This window comes from Rhineura floridana, chromosome 14 (genome assembly GCF_030035675.1).
Source record: "Rhineura floridana isolate rRhiFlo1 chromosome 14, rRhiFlo1.hap2, whole genome shotgun sequence".
In the NCBI taxonomy this organism is placed as follows: domain Eukaryota; kingdom Metazoa; phylum Chordata; class Lepidosauria; order Squamata; family Rhineuridae; genus Rhineura; species Rhineura floridana.
The window spans coordinates 30,062,907-30,073,554 of NC_084493.1; positions in this window are offsets into that span (position 1 = coordinate 30,062,907).

A 10,648-nucleotide genomic window follows, 5' to 3' on the forward strand; every position below is an offset into this window, starting at 1 on the left:
GGATCTGGGCTTGAGCAAAATCAGGTTAAGATAGCCCCAGACCTCCTTGGGTTGGGTGAGATAGCCTGGAGTGATCCAGGGCTGTCAGGGGTCACAGTGTTGGATGGGAAGGCTGCAACAGTCTGCATTGCCAGTGTGTTCCCCACAGAGAACACACTGGTGAGTCAGAGCCCAGCAGGATTGAATTCTCTGTCATCGGCTGCTGCACAGAGGTTTCAATCCTGCGGGCTGCAGAGTGCTTGATTGAACCTTCCTGCTCTTGGCTGGGGGCAAGGGGAGCTTCTCTTTCTTCCCCCTCCTGACTGTATGTTCAGTTAGGGCTTGAAAAAACCTAATTAAACATTAGCCCTGCCCCCAAACTAATCTGGGTCTGGATATGGGTTGGGTGTTCCCTGAATTGGTTCATGAGGGCTGTGCACAGCCCTAATCACAGATGTGTTTATCACATGAAGGATTGTAAAGAGCCACTGGCATGGATGTCCCAAGACATTTTGGGACATTTTGAGGTGGAGCACCAAAGGGCACCCCATTCCCCCCCCCAGTGAAGATACATAGTACCCAAGGCATCTGAGGATGGAAATACCCATAATTCTCACTTTGCACCTCACAGAATAGTAACAAATTTAATAACTAACAATTTGCTGACCTTTCATGATACCCCAAATCTGAACCAACTGCCTCACTGCTTTGGAATGAGGAAGAAATTTGATTCAGTTTGCATTTAAAGGTGAACCTTCCAAATTGGTATTTCCTGAAGCAACACAGGAACTGAAACACAGCCATCCTTTGAAATTCGCCTTCTCTTAATTTTGCAATGCACTTCTCCAGCCAAGTCATGTGTACAAAAATGCATATACTGGGTCAAAGTGTGCATAAAAGGGCATATATCAGTGAAAATAGCATACAAACATGCATGCTGTTAGGGGAATACTGCTTTGCAAAAAAAATGTTTCTGGTAGGCAAAAATGCATGCAAACACGTGTATATTGGGAAAATTCACACTAAAATGCTGATGTTTTTTATGGGGCCTTTTTTTAAAAAATCACAGATGTGAAAATGTGGAGAACTAAACTGGAAAAATGAGACTGTAGACTGTGGGAATGCTGTGGACATAATATATCTCTACTTCAGGAAAGCTTTTGACAAAGTGCCCCATGATATTCTGATTAGCAAGCTAGCTAAATGTGGGCTGGATGGAACAATTATCAGGTGGATCCACAGTTGGCTCCAGAATCATACTCAAAGAGTACTTATCAATGGTTCCTTCTCAAACTTGGCTGAAGTAACGAGTGGGGTACCACAGGGCTCAGACGTGGGCCCAGTGCTCTTCAACATTTTTATTAACGACTTGGATAAGTATGCTTATCAAATCTGCAGATGATACAAAATTGGGGGGCACAGCTAATACTGTGAAATTCAAAGGGACCTTGATAGGCTGAAGCATTGGGCTGAAAACAACAGAATGAAATTCAACAGGGATAAATGCAAAGTTCTACACTTAGGAGAAAGAAACCAAATGCACAGTTGGGGATACTTGGCTCAGCAGTACAACATGTGAGAAGGATCTTGGAATTCTCGGTGCAATGAGCTCCTGGCTCTCTGGGAATGACTTCATTTCCTTGAGGCCAAGGTGGCAGACCTGGAAAAGCTGAGAGAGGCAGAGAGGTGTGTGGAGGAGGCCTTCAGGGATGTTATAGCTGTGTCCCACTCCAGCGATGATAGCTCTCCTGCTATCATGGAGAACGATGGTCTCGGGGAAGGAGAGCATCCAGCTGAGGAAGAGGGAAACGATCCCTTAGAAGGGACCCATTCCTTGGGGGATGAGCAGCTATCCTCTCGTGCCGAGGATATATCTCCAGGGGGTGGAGGGATCCTTGTAGTGGGTGATTCGATCATTAGGAACATAGACAGTGGGGTGTGTGATGGGCGTGTAGACCGCAAGGTGTTCTGCCTGCCTGGTGCGAAGGTTGCGGATATCGCCCGTCGTTTAGATAGTTTGGTAGACAGTGCTGGGGAGGAGTCAGTGGTCGTGGTGCACGTTGGCACCAACGACATGGGGAAATGCAGCCGTGAGGTCCTGGAAGCAAAATTTAGGTTGCTAGGTAGGATGCTGAAAGCCAGGACCTCCAAGGTGGCTTTCTCTGAAATGCTACCGGTTCCACGCGCAGGACCAGCCAGACAGGCCCAGCTTTGCAGTCTCAATGCGTGGATGAGACGATGGTGTCGGGTGGAAGGGTTTGGATTTGTTAGGCACTGGGGAACATTTGGGGACAAGCCGGGCCTGTACAAAAGGGACGGGCTCCACTTGAACCAGAATGGAACCAGACTGATGGCACTTAAAATTAAAAAGGTAGCAGAGCAGCTTTTAAACTGACTGAGGGGGGAAACCCAACAGGAGCTGAGAAAGGTCCAGTTCGGAATAAACCTCCCCCCTGGGATAAAAACCAAAGAAATGATGAAATGTTAAAAGGGGTAGGCCTAGAAGTAGGCATTGTGAGAGCAGGGGCACAGGATATAAATTCAGAAGAGCAAAATTACCACAGGCCAAACCACAAGTGCCAAAGACACTTGAAGAGAGACACTGCTTACAAGTGCCTGTACGCTAATGTTAGGAGCCTGCGAACCAAGATGGGAGAACTGGAGTGCTTGGTCTTAGAGGAGAGCATTGATATAGTGAGCATAACGGAGACCTGGTGGAATGGAGAAAACCAGTGGGATACGGTTATCCCTGGATATAAACTATATTGGAAGGACAGGGAAGGACGTATTGGTGGCGGAGTCGCTCTATACGTGAAAGAAGGCATTGAATCCAGCAAGCTCGAAACCCCAAAAGAGGCAGACTCCTCCACAGAATCGTTGTGGGTGGTGATACCATGCCCCAGGAGGGACTTAATACTGGGAACGATCTATCGTCCCCCTGATCAAAATGCTCAGGGAGACCTTGAGATGAGATATGAAATTGAGGAAGCATCCAAACTAGGAAATGTGGTAGTAATGGGTGACTTCAACTACCCGGACATAGACTGGCTGCATATGTGTTCCAGTCATGACAAAGAAGCAAAGTTTCTAGATATTCTAAATGACTATTCCCTAGACCAGTTGGTCATGGAACCGACCAGAGGGACGGCAACCCTGGACTTAATCCTCAGTGGGGACTGGGACCTGGTGCGAGATGTAAGTGTTGTGGAACCGATTGGGAGCAGTGACCACAGTGCTATTAAATTAAACATACATGTAACTGGCCAATTGCCAAGAAAATCCAACACGGTCACATTTGACTTCAAAAGAGGAAACTTCACAAAAATGAGGGGATTGGTAAAAAGAAAGCTGAAAAACAAAGTCCAGAGGGTCACATCACTCGAAAATGCTTGGAAGTTGTTTAAAAACACTATATTAGAAGCTCAACTGGAGTGCATACTGCAGATCAGAAAAGGTACCGCCAGGGCCAAGAAGATGCCAGCATGGTTAACGAGCCAAGTCAAGGAAGCTCTTAGAGGCAAAAAGTCTTCCTTCAGAAAATGGAAGTCTTGTCCGAATGAAGAAAATAAAAAAGAACACAAACTCTGGCAAAAGAAATGCAAGAAGACAATAAGGGATGCTAAAAAAGAATTTGAGGGGCACATTGCTAAGAACATAAAAACCAACAACAAAAAATTCTATAAATACATTCAAAGCAGGAGACCATCTAGGGAGACGATTGGACCCTTGGATGATAAGGGAGTCAAAGTTGTACTAAAGAACGATAAGGAGATTGCAGAGAAGCTAAATGAATTTTTTGCATCTGTCTTCACAGTGGAAGATATAGGGCAGATCCCTGAACCTGAACTAACATTTGCAGGAAGGGATTCTGAGGAACTGAGACAAATAGTCTAGGCTTAATGGACAATATAAAAACTGACAAATCACCGGGCCCGGATGGCATCCACCCGAGACTTCTCAAAGAACTCAAATGTGAAATTGCTGATCTGCTAACTAAAATATGTAACTTGTCCCTTGGGTCCTCCTCCGTGCCTGAGGACTGGAAAGTGGCAAATGTAACGCCAATCTTCAAAAAGGGATCCAGAGGGGATCCCGGAAATTACAGGCCAGTTAGCTTAACTTCTGTCCCTGGAAAACTGGTAGAAAGTATTATTAAAGCTAGATTAACTAAGCACATAGAAGAACAAGCCTTGCTGAAGCAGAGCCAGCATGGCTTCTGCAAGGGAAAGTCCTGTCTCAGTAACCTATTAGAATTCTTTGAGAGTGTCAACAAGCATATAGATAGAGGTGATCCAGTGGACATAGTGTATTTAGACTTTCAAAAAGCGTTTGACAAGGTACCTCACCAAAGACTTCTGAGGAAGCTTAGCAGTCATGGAATAAGAGGAGAGGTCCTCTTGTGGATAAGGAATTGGTTAAGAAGCAGAAAGCAGAGAGTAGGAATAAACGGACAGTTCTCCCAATGGAGGGCTGTAGAAAGTGGAGTTCCTCAAGGATCGGTATTGGGACCTGTACTTTTCAACTTGTTCATTAATGACCTAGAATTAGGAGTGAGCAGTGAAGTAGCCAAGTTTGCTGACGACACTAAATTGTTCAGGGTTGTTAAAACAAAAAGGGATTGTGAAGAGCTCCAAAAAGACCTCTCCAAACTGAGTGAATGGGCGGAAAAATGGCAAATGCAATTCAATATAAACAAGTGTAAAATTATGCATATTGGAGCAAAAAATCTTAATTTCACATATACGCTCATGGGGTCTGAACTGGCGGTGACCGACCAGGAGAGAGACCTCGGGGTTGTAGTGGACAGCACGATGAAAATGTCGACCCAGTGTGCGGCAGCTGTGAAAAAGGCATATTCCACGCTAACGATAATTAGGAAAGGTATTCAAAATAAAACAGCCGATATCATAATGCCGTTGTATAAATCTATGGTGCGGCCGCATTTGGAATACTGTGTACAGTTCTGGTCGCCTCATCTCAAAAAGGATATTCTAGAGTTGGAAAAGGTTCAGAAGAGGGCAACCAGAATGATCAAGGGGATGGAGCGACTCCCTTACGAGGAAAGGTTGCAGCATTTGGGGCTTTTTAGTTTAGAGAAAAGGCGGGTCAGAGGAGACATGATAAAAGTGTATAAAATTATGCATGGCATTGAGAAAGTGGATAGAGAAAAGTTCTTCTCCCTCTCTCATAATACTAGAACTCGTGGACATTCAAAGAAGCTGAATGTTGGAAGATTCAGGACAGACAAAAGGAAGTACTTCTTTACTCAGCGCATAGTTAAACTATGGAATTTGCTCCCACAAGATGCAGTAATAGCCACCAGCTTGGACGGCTTTAAAAGAAGATTTGACAGATTCATGGAGGACAGGGCTATCAATGGCTACTAGCCGTGATGGCTGTGCTGTGCCACCCTAGTCAGAGGCAGCATGCTTCTGAAAACCAGTTGTCGGAAGCCTCAGGAGGGGAGAGTGTTCTTGCACTCGGGTCCTGCTTGCGGGCTTCCCCCAGGCACCTGGTTGACCACTGTGAGAACAGGATGCTGGACTAGATGGGCCACTGGCCTGATCCAGCAGGCTCTTCTTATGTTCTTATGTTCTTAATTGTCGTTGATCACAAGCGGAATATGAGCCAACAGTGCAGTATGGCTGCAAAGAAGGCAAATGCTATATCAGGCTGCATTAACAGAAGTATAGTTTCCAAATTGCGTGAAGTATTAGTTTCCCTCTATTCTGCACTGGTTAGGCCTCATCTTGAATACTGCAGACAAACTGGAAGGGGTTCAGAGGAGGGCAACAAGGATGACCAGGAGATTGAAAACAAAGTCTTATGAGGAGAGACTGAAAGAACTGGGCATGTTTAGCCTGAAGAAGAGAAGACTGAGGGGAGATATGATCACACTCTTCAAGTACATGAAAGGTTGTCACATAGAGGAGGGCCGGGATATCTTCTCGATTGTCCCAGAGTGCAGGACATGGAATAATGGGCTCCAGTTGCAGGAAGCCACATTTCGACTGGACATCAGGAAAAACTTCCTAACTGTTAGAGCCATACGACAATGGAACCAATTACCTCAAGAGCTAGTGGGCTCTCTGACACTGGAGGCATTCAAGAGGCAGCTGGACAGCCATCTGTCAGGAATGCTTTGATTTGGATTCCTGCATTGAGCAGGGGGTTGGACTTGATGGCCTTATAGGCCCCTTCCAACTCTACTATTCTATGATTATATGATAGACCCCTTACTTTTTTGGGAGCAGGGTCCCAGCAGGGTCCCTATGTACAAGCCAATCAGCATGAAAGGGGAGCATGTTAGGCATTGAGAAGAGTCTTCTCACTTGGCTAACAACATACTTCCTTGTCCTTTCATGCTGATTGGCATCAATCAGAATGAAAAGAAATGAGTCAGTCACTGAGAAGACTCTTCTCAGTTGCTAACTCACATCTTCCCTTTTATGCTGATTGGCTCCTAGGGTAAGTGAGAAGTGAGCTTCATAGCAAAGTACTTTGGTCTCCCAAATCCAAGTCCCCCACCTGGCTTCATTTCAGAATTCTTAAAGTTGAAAGGTTTCTGGCAACATTTAGCCCCCAAAGAGAAAGGATGGGTCTTTTTTTGGGGGGGGGGCTATGCACACTGCAGTTTTATACTGGTTCTATAATTCTGTAACTGCTGAAGAGACAATGAATCCTGGGGATGTGGCTGTGGGGGGGTGTAGTTGACTATCCTGAATGGACCCTGTACTTCTGAATTTGCCACTACGCTACTGCCAAAGATTTGTATGCGGTCACAGCTGCCTAATAAGAGAAGGATGTTTTTATTTTATTCTCATAATACTAGAACTTTTGATCACCCAATCAGCTCAAGACTGACAAAAGAAAAAAAAATTCCACAAAATCCATACTGAAAGTATGGAATTCACTGCCAGGAGATTTGGTGGTGATTATGGGCTTGGATGAATTTTTAAAAATGGGTTGACAAATCTATGGTGCTATTAAAGAGAAATAGACTTCCCATGTACAGATACAGCTTGCCTCTGAATTCCTAACATTGGGCAGAGACAACACCTAAAGGCAGTGACAGCTGGTGGTTCCACATCAGTGGGGCAGTGAAATCCACTGCAGGTTCAACAAGTGGATGCCATTGCCCCATTGGCATAGAGTCACCAGCTGCCACTGGCCACAGTCCCTCCTCTGCAACCTTCTGGAGGCCATGTGGCAGTAGTGGGCAGAGCCAGAGGCAAAAGGGGGCAGAAGAACAGATGTCAATTTTACCTTTGTACAGTAGGCTAATTTCTACCCACACTTCCACCACCCTACCTATTCTCCACCCTGAGAAGCAAGAGGTGTTCATCAGAGTTCAAGGATCCATTCCAGCTGGGCAAGAGTACAGGAGAGGAGAGTGCAAAGTGGGGTCAGAGAGGGGCATGGAGAAAGAGATGTAGCCTGGGGAGAGTCCCAAGGGCCAGATAGAGAGGTCCAGGGGGCCACATTTGGTTCTTGGACTGGATGTTCCAGACCAAGGTGTTGTAATGTTCTAACAACTAGGAAAACAAGAAGTGAATCTAATCTGATCAATGGAGCCAGCCCGGGGGGGGGGGACAGATCTAAATCGAAACTGAGCACTTTGCGCAAGCACTTGCAGTGCTTGAAAACAATCAAGGGAGTTTCTGAGTGTCCAAAGTGCCACTCAAAGTTTGTGACGTCCCCCATCATCTCTATCTCCAGAAGAAGAAAAAACAAAAGGGAAAGCTGCAGCAGTCATTGGAGAACTCCCTTGAAGATGAGACAGATGAGTCACATCCCCACTTCTTCCTGGTAGTTGGAAGGAAAGTGCACCACCAATGTGGTGATGCTGGCTGGGATCATGAAGGTTGAACTGCATTCCCATCGCCACCAGGTTCTCCACTGGAAAATTATGCTGGTGCAGCTTCCTTTTCGGGCAACAAGAGGCCTGAGTGCTGCTACCCTTTGTAGTATGTGCTAAATTTGGACCCAGTTCTGGAGCTTCCCTACCAATTGTAACACTTCCACTGGCGCAGTTAAAACATGTCTGTCTTACCTGCAAACTGGCTCTCACAGCTTCACTAATGTGTGCTGAATTTGAATGTTCTGCAAATTCTAGCATTTTCAGGGTTGAGGTGTTCTGTGACTTTAAAATGTGACAAGTCAGAAAAATGTGTCTCCTAGATTAGAAGAATGCATGCTCAGCATTGTCTTGGACACAAGGAGCCCTGGCACAGTTCATTCCCAGGGCACCTAATGTCCATGTGATGGCCTGGGAAAATCATTTTTCCCCAGGGACTCTATCATTGATGATGCAGCTGTTGCAGCATTCAAGGCACCGGGTAAAGGAAGAAGCCTCCCCAGTGCCACTGCTGCTGCCATGTAAGAGGGAAGGGAAGGAAGAGCTGGGGGCTCACAGGAGGGGGGAGAGCAGGCATTTGAACCCCATTGCACTTCTGATGATGTCATGCAGAATACAGCAGGGTAGGAATTTCAGAATTTATTTTAAATTGTATTTGTTTTTAGTTGTTGTAAACCGCCCAGACACTTCGGCTATGGGGCGGTATACAAGTTTAATAAATAATATAATAAACAAATAAAAATTGGGCTTAGAAAAAGCTGAGCTATATTTTCCAGTTATTTCTTTATTTGAATAGCCTTGGTTTGCTGAGCCTACTTCTAAATGAAGCCAAGGAGAGCTTGACCGTCGCCAACACACATAACCTAAGGTAATGTAGGAATTCTGGGCTTTGAGCTCTGTAAGCAAGTGTGCCTGCACACAAGCAACATTTAAACACAACCGTTGCATAAGATGCACAGCCCTCTGAGCTGCTTGGCCTCTTGACACAATGCAGTAGGTCTCTTCTGTATTATTATGAGTGTGCATGTACATGATATTATATACTACTACATTCACCCACTTACAAGATCTGAACAGGGTGGTTTGTGACAGATGCTCTTGGAGGTCGCTCATTCATAGGGTCGCCATAAGTCGCAGTCGACTTGGAGGCACACAACAACAACAACATTCACCCATTCCCTTTCCTTCTGAAGACCTCTGGTATCTTCCCTGCTCCCAAGACTTCTGGTATCTTCCCTATTCCCTTTTATGTTGGGGTGCTGCCACCTAAAGGACAATAGAAGCACTCAGGGGACTGATATATGCCTTTCCCTGGAGATTTTCAGGAAATGTAGGACAATACTGCCACCTTCTGGGGAATGCCTGCAAGAATTGCCTCTGAAGTTCCAGGAGGATAGGCAACTTAGATATCTGAGCTATAAGTATAGCCAGTGTGCTGTCTTCCAGATGTCATTGGACTACAACTCCCATCAGCCCATAGCTAGCATGGCCAATGGTCAGGGATTATGGAAGCTGTAGCTCAACAGCATCTGGACAGTACAGTGGACGCTGATCTATTAGAGCAAGTGGGCCATTGCCCATTGTGCCCTTAGCCAAACCCCACCTCCCTACCTCCTCACTTACAACCAGTCTAGGGGGTGGCACTGCCTGTCAGCCTCCTCCTTAGTGTCAGTGTTGCCTTTGTAGAACTCAGAAGGGAGGAAGATAGGGACAAAATAAGGAATTAGTTGGCTCTGCCTTTCATTGGCTCTACCTCCACCAGCCATTTGCTTTGGCTCCCCCTACTGTTGGGCTCCCTGCCTTCCGCCCTCCCTGTCCCAGTGGGCACCAGCCTCCGCTGGGAGAGTACCACCTTGGCTATCTCTGGCATAGGATATAGAAGTGAGCAGCTAGGACCCCATGGCTCTTATGTTCAAGAAACAATTGCAATAAGGTGAAGCCCCACTCCCACAAATGTTCAGAAAAGGCTGGCTTTGGCCTAGGCAGAATTCAGACAGATAACGGCACCCCTGCTACATTCTAGCTCACTGGCCATGTTCATGTAGATGGCTTTACAATTAAGGATGGAAAGATGTCAATTTCGGTTCTCTCAGTTTCTCATTTTCCCAGTCTTAAATTCAGTTCTCCACATTTCTGCAGCAATTTGTGATTTTAAAAAATCCTCACAAAAATTCTTCAGCATTTTAATGTGAATGTCTTCTAATGAGCACATTTTAAGGCAGTTCTGACTAATGTACACATTTCTTGCAAGGATTTTTTTGTCATTTATTGCATTTCTTTTTTTTCTTTTCTTTGTATAAACTTTATTTTGTTTTCTCTGCAGGCATCTTCTCATTGGACAACTATAGGATTTCTCATAGAGACCAACTAGATACCAATGCAAAAAAGTAAAAACAAATTTGAACAAAATTAAACCAGAGAACAAAATCTCTCAAGGTACATGTCCAAAAATAAATATAACATTAGTGTCCAGCTTATGAGAAAATGGTCCACTTAATTTACCCAAGCGTAACTGTATAGTTAAACATGTTTCCAGATCTGCCAGGCTTCCATGGAAGGTTGATGAACAAATGCATCTTCAGAAGTGTATTCAATAAATGAATGCCAAACTATATAAAAAGAGTCCGGTGTTTCTTTGCCTTGTCTCAATTTCAGTTCGTGTGTGAGTTTTTTTCCATTATGGCGATGTTCCAGTTATACCATTGGTCAATTGAGAGGTTTTTTGCTGTTTTCCATTGTAATGCAATTGTTAATTTTGCTGCCAAGGACATGTAAATAAGTTCTTTAGAAGGCAGCTTTGCATGTGCATCA